The following is a 14946-nucleotide window of genomic DNA, read 5'->3' on the forward strand; positions in this document are numbered from 1 at the left end:
CTGTCCTCTTGTTCGGAGCATCTCACTGCGTGCTCGGGCTGTGACTGCCAGTGAAGCACTGGGAGAAATGCCTGGTTGGGGGGAACTTGCTCTGTATCTTAATGTTTGTAATGCAGTATTGCACTGGAGTCCAGCCTCTCTGCCAGCTGTTGGGGTACACAGTGTAAAATGGTCCTGCTCTTTGGTAATTTACAGTTTAAGCAGTTAGGCTATGCTTAGAGTAGGTAAAAGCTCTAATAAAATTAAATTACCTGCTCAGGAAACTTGTAGTGGAACTGAGAGTTGAAATCTCATGAATCTTAGTCTCGTACCTTTATAGCCAAGCTTTCTGTTACAGACAGCACCAAGCTAATGCAGGCAAACAAACTTCGGATTAGAATTGCTCCCTGAACCTTGCTGTGGTTGAGAGCAGCTCAGGTTAACGTGTCTGGGGTCAGAAACCTATTACAAAGGCGTAATTCATGATACAATAACCAGAGAAATGCCACTGCCGTCCCTTTAGTGTTGCCGGGCCTGGGGCTCAGGATAGGCCTTGCGGCTGCTCAGGAGCTCTTCAGCGATATTCAACTCCAACAATATTCTGAACTTAGGGCTGGTTTGTTTAAAGGATGCCTATTTTGAATGTGTCCATGGAATGTCTGTTCACCAGGTGTGAGGTAAAACTTAGCTTTTGTAGTTTTCCTATGAGATTTATTTTTGTTGTTGTTAAAGAGGAGCATGATTTTTGGCATCAATTGTACAGAATAATGCAACAAAAATGATTGTTTCTGCAGCAGACTCTCTGAAGCAACCTGTATTGATCAAGAGGATGTGACAATTTCTCTCTTCTCTGGTGTCAGTATTTCATTGATGAAAGGGCAGCAATTCCAATTTCAGCAGCTTTGCAGGTTTTGAAATGCATGTTAATTCTGCTCTGGAGCAATATGAACCCTTTTTCTGTAAATGTGAAATTGCCATAACTTACATTTTTCAGGCTGAAAGCCCAGTTTCATGGGGGACACCAAGATGCATGTGTGCACTCTCTCTCCCCTTCTCATACACAGAGGTTCTTGTGCTTAGGTCTTTTTTTCATCCCAGATATCTCTGACTTGGTCAGAACAGGGAACTGAATTGATGTCTCCCTTTATTCTACCATACAGCCATCACATTTTATATTTATTTTTTTAAAAAAGAAAAGTTCAAATTATTTCATTGCCATAAAGTATTTTGTAAAATAGCACATTTCTTCAAGATCCAATTAAGCCAGAAAAGCTTTGACTATAGTCAGACTATCTTGCAGTTCTCTTGAAGGTCGTCTAAAGGCATGCAGCACTTTGGGTTTTGGAACGAAAGCTGTCATCTTCATTCATTTTGAATAATAGTGGAAGGAACTAGAATTATAAATTGAGATTCAGTTCTTCCTCCTGCAGCTACTGAATTAAAAAAAGAAGTTGTATAAAATGAGATCCATCTTCTGATTACTCAGAACAGGATTTTCAGCCTCTCATAAGGCAGGTCAAACAATGCCCAGAAAGTTTCCCCTCCTTTCCTTAGGCCATTAGAGTATTAAATTGATTGCATCATTTTCAGCATCATTTCACAACAGTCAATAGTCCATCTCCCAAATTGTATCAGTGCCTTGTACCATAATACCCATCGGGAAAAAGGAGCAGCTGCCCCTCCTGATACACGAGGCATTAGAAATTCGCCTACAGAAAATTATTCAAACAAAACAGTAAAATGGCAGCAATTTACCAGCTTTCTTCTCCTGCAAATAAATTCTTCTCTAAGAATAAAATTATTTGCTGTTGTTCATTTTTTTCTTCCCCTATCAAGTAGCCTAAATTCACCATTACATTGAGAAGTTTAGATCAAAAGAGAATACACATAGTAACTGTGCTGTAATAGTCACAGGCACTAACTGAATAAAGCAAAGTCAAGAAGTCAGCTCGAAGGCCGGGAGGAATCAATTCAGCCAGCGAGCAGCTCTGCTGCACCCTCGTGTCGTCTGACCTGGAGGCGCATTTGGAACTGGAAGGGCAAGGGCGGCCAGCCGGCTGGCATGTGCCTTGGGAGTCGCGCAGGACAGGCAGCAGGAACTGGGAGATAGTTTCATGCTTCTGGGATTGGTTTTTTCCTCCCAAGCTATAGTGCATTTTTCATTACTGCTTTGTGAAAATTATTCTGTCCCTGGCTGACTCCTTTACAGATCACCCTCCTCCTTAACTTAGTGCTGTTGAAAAGAACTTGCAGCCTCCTCAGGATTACTCTGTAAATATATTCTGCAGAAGTAATAGGGTGCAGCTGTGGTCAAGAGCAAATCCTAACTTTAACTTTCCTGCCCTTGATTCCCAGATACGAACCAAAACAACATAGGTGTATGTTTTTGTTACTGCATTGGTCCCTGAGGAGAAGACGTGTCAATGGGCTTGCACCAAACACAGCCCCAGTCTTCTTCCAGCTCCCACCCAAATGTCCTCCCAGTCTCCTGGTGTCAGCCCCTGCCTGTGGCCGTCGGAAGCTGCTGCTGATGCCACTGCCTGGGTTAAGTGGGAGAGAAAGCAAGTTGTTACAGGCAGCAACAGTTCGTCAATTACTGGCTCAGTGCTACTGCCCATGGGGTGGGAAAGATTGGACATCAGGCTCTTAAATGGAATAATTTCTGCTTTTTTTCCTGAGGCCTAGAGTTCCCAGAATATGAGGGTGGGTTGAAGGCCATGAGATGGAAAGCACATCTCTCTGCTGGCCTGACCTCTGTGTTCACTGAACAAGCCAAGTCTGGACCATCGGGCATTTAGGTGCTCGGCCCAAACTTCCCTTCAGCAGCCCTGAAAGTGTTGCTGCAGCACTTGGTGGGAACAGTTTGTAGTGAGCCCCTTCTGAGGCTTTTCTGCTGCCTTATGTCTTGAGGGCACCCTCAGCTTGGAATTTTCCTTTTCCAGTAGATCTACAGGATTTTCCAAAGAATTGTAAAAGCAAAACATTTGCTTACCTCTGTCGGCTTGAGGTGGAGATGATCCCTATGGTAAAGTGAAGCTGCTAGCAGTGTGTTTGTCTGCCGAGGTGATTGGTAGGATTTTAAGAGAAACTGAAAGAAAATGCAGGAAAAAAGAAAATGTACGATTTGTGATTCTGCTTTCAGTACGGTGGTTGTTCCATGTTAAGCTCCAAAACTCTTGAAGAGTGCATGGCAGAGTTTGTATCTGTTCTGTTTGGTCCATTTCACTTTTTTGTGGTTTTCCCCCAAACAGAAATGCCGGTGTTTGTTTCTTTTTCTGCAGCAAGAGAGAGGATGATAGTTGCATGGAAGAGTTGAATAGCAGTAGTTTCTATTTTACTTTGTGGTCATGCTGTTGTGGTATCATCTGGAACAGCTAGTGAGGCATTTAAGAAATGTATTCAGTATCAATAGTTTTGTTTGTGAATGTGACTCAGTGCTAGTCTGGCTTTCTCCTTTTTCATCCCAGCTGAGAGCTATTGAAGCACCTGGGGACCAGCTATTTGTTCATGTTGAAGGTATTCACACCTCCAGCCCACCTTAGGCAATGACTTGGTCAGGTTCCTGCCTGGAGAATGGAGTCTCCTGGTGCCTTGCAGTCAATGTTCATAATCACCACATGGATAGAGGTTAGGAATGGAGATCATGTTCAAAACTAGAGCTGATAAACTTTTCCCCAGTTCCATCCATCTGTCCATGCTCTTTGTTCTGCAAACCAGTTTCCAGAAAGTACTTTCTGGACCTCTTTGCCCATCCCCTGTCCTTAGCAAAATTTCATTGTTCTGCTTGCATTTTGCCACTGTAATACCTCATAGTCTCCAAGGGCTCCCTAGGAGTTGGCTTCTTGGATATTTTCCAAATTGTAGAGGGACTGCTTCCCCAGCTCACCATGCTGAGGACAGTTGTAGGGCTTCTTCTTTAGCACAGGCATTACAAGGGCATCTTTGGTGCAGTAATCCTGAGTGGGAGGAAAGTCATAGCATCAGTAATAGCCAGTGGTACATCCTGGAGACAGCAGCTCTAAGCTGTAGGGATAAAGTCTAGCAAGTGTTAATCCTCGGCATGGTCTTGCTGCAGGGAAGTCTTTGGCAGGAACGATCCTCACATCCTGGCAAGTCCGGTGACCACTGCAGTGCTACCAAGCGGCCTGGCTTGGAGAAGTGAGGAGCCCACCTATCAGTGCCCCTCCACTTGCTAAGCAGGCTAACAGTGGCTTGAAACATGGGAGAGGCAGGGTGGATTGTGGTACCCCTTTGGTTAAAATTAGCTGCAGTCAGCAGGGCTTGATGATTCCAGGCCCAGCACCATGCTAATGCCATTATTTGGCTTCTGGTTTTGGACCTTGGTTGGTGGCTGCTTGTTCAGCCATCCCTGCAGCATCCTTGGTTTGAGGTGTAGATGTGCCTGAAGTGTAATAGAACCGGAGATGAACTGATGCTAATGCTGCTGCTGGCCAACACTGATCCATAGTGTTTAGTTTTGGATTGTGTTACCTAACCTGTATCCTACCCGAAATGCATACATTTGACAGCACAGTAACATTCCCTCCTGTGATTGCAACGTGTAAGTGAAGAAACCGCTGAGTATGCTGATTGAAATCCTCCTGCCAGACCATCTGGCTGCAGTCACCACATTATTATGATCCAAACCCCTATTAACAAAAAATCCCCTTCAGGACTGAGATTTGAATAAGGAAAAGTGAAATCTTGATTTAGAAAGGTCTGACAGTGTATTAACCTGCCATTTTAGGAGGTACCTGTCCCACTGTGAATATAAACATGCTCTTAATGAGAGTGCAGGAACTGTCAGGGAGCATTTTATAAGTGAAAACAGGTGCTTCCACAAGTGCTATCAGCTGTTAAATTGTAGGATTACCATTTGAGGTGATACAGGAAGGGGAGAGGAGTTCTCTGCTTGTCTAAGAAAGTCATCATTTCAGGTATGATGGGAGTTATTTCTGATAAGCTTGCTTGTAACTGTTCAATCCGTGTAATTTAAGTCTTCATGGGGGTTAATACAGAGCTAGAAAACAGCTCTCTGGGGTTTAAGTGGGAGATACAGAGCTAGTGATGATATCTGTTTGCCTACAGCTGCTCCACCTGTGCTCTCTCATTTTCCCAGAGGCACATTAGGGCTCATGTAGAAGAAATGTCTCCCTATCACCTGACTGAGACAAGTCTATTCTTCTGGATTTTACCCCACCCTAGATCAGTGGATGAAGTTGTGTCCTCTCAGGAAACAGACTCTTTCTCCTGCATATTTGACTGAAGCTGACAGTGGCCATTCCCCTGGCTGTGTTACACACTTCCCAGCAAATGGATGTATCAAAGGCCAGATATGGGAAATGAGAGGTTAAACATAAATCTGTTCTCCTGGAGCCTGCAATAGTCTGATGTGTAAGGTGCCTAGGAATGTACCATGTGCCTCTGATAACAGCTTCTCTGAGTATGTGATGTTCATAGGGCACTTGCATCTGTAGAGTTTGCTGCAAAAGCGTGTAGAGACTCCATCACAGGATTTGCACAGTTGAGAGCACCTGAGGAGGCAAACAAAATGCAGTGAGGGGCATTTGCTCTAATTGTTTATGGGATGGCTTGGAGGGAGCATCCTTTGCTTCTGGAAAGCTTGGAGATCCCAGCTGTGTTCACTGTCAGTGGATGAAGGGATCAATTCAGTCCTTTAATGCTCCTCATCCCACAAGTGCAAAGTACTACATGGCTACAGGTTTGGAGGGGTTTGTTTTTTCCTGCCCTAGGTGAGCTGTGGCCCAGAGGCAGGCTGTGTTTGGGTTGGAATAGCACAGTGTATCTGCAAGCTTCTGTTGGATGCAACCAGCAGCCTGTGTGCCTCCCTGGGCACTGCTGGTGGTGGGTTGATACCATGAGCCTCCTGCTCCTAAACCATTGTTTTGTATTTCTAAAGTGGCTTGGTCTGTTTTCTGTGTGCTGCTGAGGTCTGGTTGTGGAGGGAGTCAGAAACAAACCAGAAAGTGCAAATGACTGCAGCTGTGATGTGATGTTCTGCAGAAGGTGTTGTGGCCTCAGCAAGGGTCTTCATGGCTCACCAGGTGAATTTATCTACTCCTCCAAAAACCAGTGTGAGATCATCTGTCATGCTCAGTTTCCCTGAGAAGCAGGGGGAGGGATTATATCATATATCACTGTCAGCTGTATCGTGACCCTCAGGTGAAAGATTTGCATCTTCTTGCTGTTATTATCAGCCTTTACTTTGACGTTAGAACTACCATTATTTTCTCAAAAATGTATTTGTATTGACCAGAAGAGACAGCAGACCTACATACTACAATACAATTTCTTGCATTTTGTTCCTTTACTCCAAATGACACTTCCCTCTAATAGCACTCCCACAGTGTCTTTCAGAAATTATAACTGCTGTAGACTGCCTGCCCCAGGAGGTGATCTCTGGAAATTGGCAGCTTTGCCTCTCTGTAAATCTTCTGCCAACTTGCAGCGTTCATGTGGCTCATTCTTTAACAGCTTCTTTATATTTAAGCACACACGTACACTCACCCTCACAGTGAGTTTTTCATCGTAACTCAGAAAAGCGTTGTTGCCTTCTTTCTGGTTCGTTATACATTTAAGTGAAAATTGATGCTGCCTTTTACAGCATAGCCACATCAGCTGCTCAGCCATTATATCTGATCTTCTGCTAACTTTAGTGGGGAAACGGGTTCTGGTTTTGGCCTTCTCTGTGCTTATGCTGAGCTCTTCAGGAACAACAGTTAATGTAAATGATAGCTGGTGTGAGTAATATATATCATCACTGTTCTATCTGTTAGAGTCAAACTGTGCTGTGCCATAACCATGTGTGTAGCTTGTCTGCGCATCCCATACCCTGTCCTGTTCACCTGAAAAACGTGTACCAAGCACAAGGGACAAAGCTAATACTGAGAAAGGAGATGCTCTTAATTAGTCACAGATCTATTGTATTCCTTGCTTTTAATGTGATACTTCCATGGCTGTTGTCATGTATTGCTCTTACTTCTTGGAGTCGGTTTTGGGAAGGCAATACTGACTGTAGGGTGCCTACATGGCATACATATTGCAAATGTAGCCAGTGCTTGGGAAAGTGATATTAAACATTTTGTTTCAGAAGAGGACAGGAATGAGATTTTTATAAGTTATTCTCAAACATAATGGATCCACTGTGAAATTCGGTAGCATAAATTTATGCTGAAGATGTTGACCTGATCACCAGTTTGAATTTCTTTGTGATTTACTCAGCCGCTCCTTATCCTTTACCTTTGCTGTAATGTAACAGCTCCCTGGGGCCAACTGCTGTTTTAACCCTCGGATCCCACCTCAAAGTCTCAAGAGCTGCCCAGAGCTCGGGTAGAACCAAAGCTGGGCATTTTGAGTATGATGAAAAATTCACTTGCTTTCCCAAATCTGGAAAGCTCTGTCCCCCTGTTGCCATGGTAACACCTCCCATCCACATTCCTTCATCACCTTGCTCTGCCGCTGTCTTGAAGCAATCGTTATCTTTTCCTATCACTGTGCTGGAGCAAGGAGACAAATTACATAGAAACTGAAGGAATGGCCATAAGCACACAAGGGCAGGTTCACTCTGGGTATGAAACCACCAGAGTGATTAGCCCTGAGAACAGCCTAGATAGAGAATGAAGAACAAGTTGTTGATTGGCAAGTGTAGCTCTGGTTCTCATCAAGTAATTCACTGCATAACTTCTATGTTGACAGACGCACACATCGTCCTCTGGCACAGCTGCTTTCACTGATACCTCTGAAATCTGAGATTATTTAGGAAAGTGATTGCCCGGGATTTCTCTGCCCGGGTTATGGTTGGCCACCTGGCCAAGCTAAAGGGCACCTGGGTGAGAAGTTTGTCACAGAAAGCAGACTGGCTCGAGACCACAGAAACTATTGTGAAGGGGGTTAAATGGAATACCTGCAGTGCCAGTCCAGTTCCCAGAGGCTCTATTCTTCAAAGTGATGCCAAATGCATTTGTTGAAATAGGCTTGACTCAGGTGGTTGAAGCTTCAGTTATATAGCTGGTCATCTCTGTAGAGTATCTAGATCTTTCTACTAGAAAATGCTTGATGGCAACCAGCCTGGCAAACTCTCCTTGTAGATACTATTTGTGTCACCCAAGTTAACGCATGTGTGCTAGTTCCCTGCGTGAAATAAATTTTACAAAGAGCATGGTCCTATTCATACAGGTTGGTACCTCTGCTCTTGGTATAGCAGGCTAGAGGTGAAAAGTTTTTGGTATGCTCTGAACCTATGTGGCTATGCAACATAATGTGGAGGTGTGGGCCGTGTCTTATTTCGATGCAAAGGTTATCTCACGTAATTACAAAGTCCTGTACAATTACCTATTTTTAATTAGAAGCACTGATAATTATCTGTTGCAAAGTGGATAATTACAGTACTTCTAACTAAAACTCACTCATTGGTGTCTTCTAGAATGTGAATGAGGGCTGTTCTCCCACTCCCGAAATGTACGTTTTACCTGTCATGGCTTGAGATGAGGCGAGTGCCATCATGGGATGTCCTAATCTCTCAGCTCTACTTGATCTTTTTTAATGACAATGTGGTAACTGATCTACTTGGAGAAATAACCCAGCACAGCCTGGTGTAACATATTCACAGTATATACTGCACAATTCTGATGGAAACCTCATAATCAGAAAAAAAATCAGGGAACTGGCTTTATATTATGTTGATAGTTTTCACTTTAGTTGGAATGTTTTCCACTGTCTGGCATTCTTCTGGGGTTTAATAAAACCACACTAAAAGTGTTTCCCTAAGGTAGAGGCTTTATAAATCAAACTCAACTAGTGCCATAGTGGGGTTCAAAGGCTCTCCTCAGAAATGGGACAGGGAGACTTGCAGTGACAGTTGGTCTTCTGTGTGTGAGGTGTCTTAGGTACAATATGGTGGTGTATTTAGGATTGGATGCAGGAGTAGTCAGCAGCAGACCTTCTCTCCTCTTATACAGTGAGTTATTTATTTTCTTCTTTAGTTCTTCATGCTTATATGTATCTCTTCTCATGATCTTTTCTGTCCTACGTACCATTTTAAGGCTTTCTTCCTTTGAGAGTCTCATATTAAGTCAACAGATTGCTCTCCCACCGGTTCCATGGTATCTTTTAACTTCACAAATCTGTCTCACCTTTCTTGCACTCTGCTCTTCCCTCTGTATTTTTTTGACACAAGAACAACAGGGGAGGGGAGGAGGGATACAACATGATGAAGATAACAGATTGTGTCATTTGTTATCTGCTTGAGTATGGTGTAGTATATGTAGAAAAGTAGTATCTGCAGAAGGAATAACATGCACAGAATACAAGTCTTCCATGTTGTCCTCTAAGAGATTCCTGCTGAGAAGCCGTTAGATTGAAAGGATGGCAGAAATTTAAATCAAATTCATTCTCTTCTCTCTATAAGCAAATGGATTGATAACATTACGCTTTGAGAAATGCTGGATTCTCTTGAACAAGACATTCATTGTGTCTTGCTTCGAAGCTTTATCTTATTCCTAATGTTATATTCAGCCTGCTAAATATAGCTAATTTTTCTGATATTCAGACATGAAGAGAAGGTAATTAGTGGTGTTTGTGTACAGAAAAAGCTGATTTGTGCAGGGAAAACACAAAGTCTGCCTCCCACATTTCTGTGACAGAGAGCGAATGTAAAACTGTAACATACCCTTTTTCCCTCTTGCCTCGTCAGAGAGAGGGCAAAGGAGAAGAAAACTGGCTGCTTTGGGCAAAAATATATTCAGAGAAACTGAAAGAGTTGATCCAATGCAGCAACTTGAGCAGTCAGTTGTTTCAAATTTATGGAAATGGGCAAAATATTTTGATACTCTTGAAGAAGACATTGCTGTGATTTTACGCATTGACATACAGTGATAACCTTGGCATAGTGAGGGTTTGAAGGGAGGTTGAGATACTTTGATTTTAACTTTTTAAGGTTGAGCATTTTTCTTCATTTCAGAAATTTTGTACTTTTTTTTGGCTTGATGTTTTGTTTTGTAAAAAAAAAAAAAAGTCTGAGCTGTCAGGCCATTCCAACAGGCCAAAGTTACTCCTGTTCTGAGTAGCTCGATGTCAGTATTAATTGAAGTTCTTTGTTGATTGCACTTGTTTGAAAATCACCTGGCACTTAGCTGAAGTTTCTAGCATCCCTAGAGCGTGGTGAGTGTGTTACGTACAGGTATGAAGGAGCTGGGAGATCTTCAGTCAACCGTTCTCTTTCATGAGGATATGTGGATGGGCCTGTAACCCTTAGGGTCCCCATAGGCATTGCCCATGAGTTCTTTTCTTTCCCAAACATCGTATTTGGCCCTGTGATGATCTGTGTCCTGTCACTATGGTCAATAAATCCCCCAAGGAGCCAACACAGAGAATAAGATCTTTCGGTTTGCCAGCAGGTGGCGTTAGGGGAGCAGACAGGGATGTGCTGTGGTTATTGCTAATGAGGAGATCAGGGGACTGGCTTCCTGGGAAACCTGGCTTACCCTGTTACCTTTACGTGCCAGTCCTCCGTTTAGACTGTGCCTGGGTAGCTTTTCTAACACTTTCAAATCTTGTACAGAATGATTGCCTTGAGTTTCTTTTATTTACCCCTTAGTGTGATTTTTCCTGAGTCGTGTGGCCTTATTTCACATCTCTATATGATTGAAGTATGTTGTTGTACTAGGCTTGGATGAATTACTGGGAACAAGATTGTAAAAGAATAAACATATTTGAAAAACTATTTTGCATGCTCTCGATATAAATGAGAATTTGTGAACTTCAAAGTCACAGTGTCTGTCAGTTAAAAGGGAAGATTTCGTGTTGCAAAATGATATCAATTTCAAGATGAAGATGTATATCCAAATGGATGTTCTTTTCAAGTATCAAAAATTCTGGTTCACTTTCACCCATCACTGTTCAATAGAAATCCATCTTGCTTGTTCTGGATGAAGTCTTCTGGTTGCTGGGGGAGCACATCCTTCACATTTCCCTATCAATGTGTTCTCTGAGGAGACCGTCCAAAGAATTTTTATGCCAACCAGCATCTTAGTGCAAGGATTTCAACTGGGAAGAATACACAGATGAATTTACAGCAAAGATTGTCACTGAAGTGCATACTAAAGTGTTCAGTCTTTTCTTTCAATGCGTCTTAATGAGGATTGCATGGGAAATTACTAAGGACTAGAACAAAAATAGTTTAGACTAGAGACATGTATTTAATGCCAGAGGGAAGGTTGTTAAATGCCACACTTGGCTCTTACAACGGCTGTAATTGTCACCCAGAAACCAAGTGTTCCTAGAGGCCCCTCATGCTGTGTGTCCAGTGTAAAACAGGGATACAGATTTCTGCCATGTTCTTAGAGTCTTCCAAGCAAATGTCATTTCTGGGTAAATGTCTTTGTCCATTGAAGTTACTAGACTTTGGCAAATTAGTATTTAAGAAAAGGATCAGGGCATGGTGGAAAAGGGTGGGTTTTTTCCTGACTCAGCAAATCCTCATGCTTTGGAGGAAAAGAGAGGAAGGCAAGCAGAAACCCATCAGTGTCAAACTACGTGAAGGGAAATGGCAGTTAACCAATATTTATGAACCCTTTCATCCATTACTGGTCTAAAAGAGCTATTTTTCTGACAACCATAGATGACGTGACCTGGGATGTAGAGGCTGGAGGGAAAACTCTCTCCGGCTGCTGGTTTAGCTCAGGAGCAGCGTCTGAGTCTGCTGGCATGTGGTGTGCCCACTAGGATATAACCAGCACCTGATCCAACATTATAAGGCCAGAGAAGGGAAATTTAGACAGAACTCCCAAATTATTTAAATCTATTAAATACATGCTTTCAATAGCATAGACTTGAGCAGTGATGTTTGCAGATGTACGGTCCTGAACCTCTGCTGACTAATTATGATTCTACCTCAGTTGTACTTGGCAAGCAGACAGCATTTGTTCAAGGCCCTCTTGCCAGATGTGCTGGTGAAAATGCTTTTCAATAAGATTCCAATTAAATGCTTTATTAATATTTATTATTCACTGATTGCATTTGTTGGTAACATGTATTCACCCAGGAGAGCTCAAATGAAATGCAGCAAGGTGTTATGTGCTGGGGTGTGGGAGGGAGACGATTCTTCCATTGTTTGCACTCACTGCATGGTGTGTAAGTGCTGATACGGATCCAACACGTGGATGGTGAGGGTCCCGTTCAGTGATTTCCCTGTGCAGGACCAGGGCGGGCTCTGGCGAAAGGCAACCACTGCATGTTTGTGCAGCAGCGAGAGGGGTGGGCAGCAGGGCTGGCACGGCTTTAGTTCTATGTTTTACATAAAGTAAATATTGCCAAAGGTGATTCTCAGAGGCTAGAAACTGAGGGCATGTTGGGCAGTGCATGTTCCTCTTGATCAAGCACTGTGCCGTGAGAAACAGCTGCCTCCTCTGAGAGGAAAGGAAAAGCTGAATTTGGCTCAACCTTTCAGTCACAGTAGTTCCAAAATGTAGTGAATCAAGAATGAAAGGTGAGCAGTGACATGTGCCTGGAAGCCCTCTGAACTGGGCACAAACTGGAGTGAATGATGGCCTGTGTGGGACTCTTGCTGCGCAGATGCAGTAGTGTGGCCGCAAGTCCAGGGGACAGATGGGCTTAAAGCATTTCCCAAATGAAAGTTTGAAATGGACACAGCCTCCTTCCCCCTGCCACATTTGGTTATACCCAGCATGGTTTTCAGACAGCTGAGCTGAGTAATTTCCATCAGCCAAACTCCACTTGAGTTACACAATAGTATGTTTTTATTAAAGTGTGAATTGTTCCTTTTTTGTTAATATTTCTCTATGAAGTCATTGTGACCTTAGAGCAAACTCCCCTCTCTTTGCTGTCAGGGGTGAGAGAAAAAGGCAAGACAGAGTTAACAGCTTCCTAACACGTCAGGTTTGACAATCAAAGTCTTGGAAGTAAATGCCTGAATTGCTGGATTTCAACACCTCCCTCTGGCCATTCCGTCAGTCTTCAGGCATCGAGCACATAAATATGTTATCTACCAAAACCAAACTTCTGACCTCCAAGCCAGACATTTTGATTTATACCAATTACACCATTTCACACATCAGGGTTTTTTGAACAGTCAATGGATTTGTTGTGCATTTGTATTAATCTCTTTTAATGTATTTTATTCTGTTTCTGTTATTATGCTGATGCCAGCTGAGAGTAATTCCAGGGGAGTTAGGCAAGGATGAAGCTGTATTAAAGACTAAAAGAATGATTGCATTTCTCTTTAGGATTGATTATTTTTCCTGTGTATCTTAGCGTTTTTGAATGATTGTCAATTCTGAACCACGTTTTTCTTCCTCAGGATTCAAGAAAAGAACTTAATGAGATGAATTGCTATCTGCAAAGTGCTCAAAGCTTGCATTTTAAAGTAGAATTGGCTGACATTTAGTAGAAAAACAAGTCAGCATTTATTGGGGGAAGTTCAGGTTTACCCTCCTTTTTTCTATTAAACTTTGCTATGCTTCACATTTAATTTATGAGGTTTTTTTATAAATAAGATTGCTAGCAGGGTGTGTTTCTTCCACCACTTTGTATTGATAGCAAAACCATCTGACACTACAGATTAGACAAGCTCCGCAGTCTGTGCACATTGATATCTCTTTATTTAATCCTGTCAGTCTTAACTGATAGGGCTTATTTATGTGCATGGGGGGATTTTTCATATGATTAAAACCTAGTAATATTGGTGCATTTGGAACATTGGTATTTGTTTACAGGGACGAATTTGACTCGTAAACATTGATTTTACTTTTTTCATGGGTTTAAATAATTTTTAGAATGTCTGAGCAGTTACAATGGTATACTCTTTAAATAGATTCACTTCATGTTTAGACTAAAATAAATAGTTTGACTTAGCAAAGCTTGAGGAAGTGATTCTGTTTCAGATGTTTAGGGCTCGATTCTGCTTGAGACAGCTGAGGAGCTACACTACACTGCAGAGAATGCCAGTTCTGTTTATTAAACTGACAGAAGTTGGCACAACAGAGCAAGTGAGTTGGTGGTGGGTTTTCATTTTTTGTTCCAATAAAATATTCTGGGTCAGAGGGGAAAATGGGAGCCCAGCCCAGGCAGTGACGAGGCGGATGTCCCACCACAGCAAGACTGGCCTTTCAGGGAGGCGTTTTCCAAGTGCTTCATAAAGTAGATTTCAACTCCTGTCATGTGTCAGGGCACGGCCTGTGACTCTGTGCTTGGCCCCTTGTCTTGATGCAACATCTGAGAGCGGCCGGAATAGAAATGAGAACATAATTTGCTGAGATAGAGCATGTTTTCATTAATATGTAAACTTGCACCTTATAATAGGATAGATAGCAGTTTCAGGATTGAGCCTCATGTACAGTGGGTAGGTGCAGTGAAAATTATTTCTTTTTCATTATCTTGAATGGTAAACCCATCTGCCAGATACAGAGTGCTGCCAAACACGGTTTGCTCTGTTTGTCTGTGGGGAAACTAATTAAAAGATTGTAGCTTCTGTGTTGAATAGTTGTTCAAAATATATTGGTGACACTGCTTGCCATTCAAATTTCATCATGTTGCAAGCAGCAAAGGGAAAGCCTGCCGACACTTTGGGATTCAGTTCATCTCATTCACTTTCTAATCTCATCTCCCAGCTTCTGTTTGTTAATAAATGGCTGGTGTTAAATGAAAGTTAAATGAAGCCCAGCATCCCACAGTGATCCAATTTACTTTGTGCAAGGACCTCCTGACAGTCTCCAGAGAACTTGTGTCTGATGTCCAAAGGAGAATTGTCATCTTTAGTTGTGTATAATAGAAACAGTTCTGACATACTTTGGTGGTTAAACTGGCAAGTCGCTTCTTCTGTGTGATGTTTGTAAATCCAGTCCTGATAATGGGTGCTGAGAAGCACTTACTGTTAAATGCGTCCCACACTGCCCAGCTGGAGTGGGAGTTTCATCCCACAGCAAACATATA

The sequence above is a fragment of the Patagioenas fasciata genome, chromosome 15, assembly GCF_037038585.1.
Source record: "Patagioenas fasciata isolate bPatFas1 chromosome 15, bPatFas1.hap1, whole genome shotgun sequence".
Lineage (NCBI taxonomy): Eukaryota > Metazoa > Chordata > Aves > Columbiformes > Columbidae > Patagioenas > Patagioenas fasciata.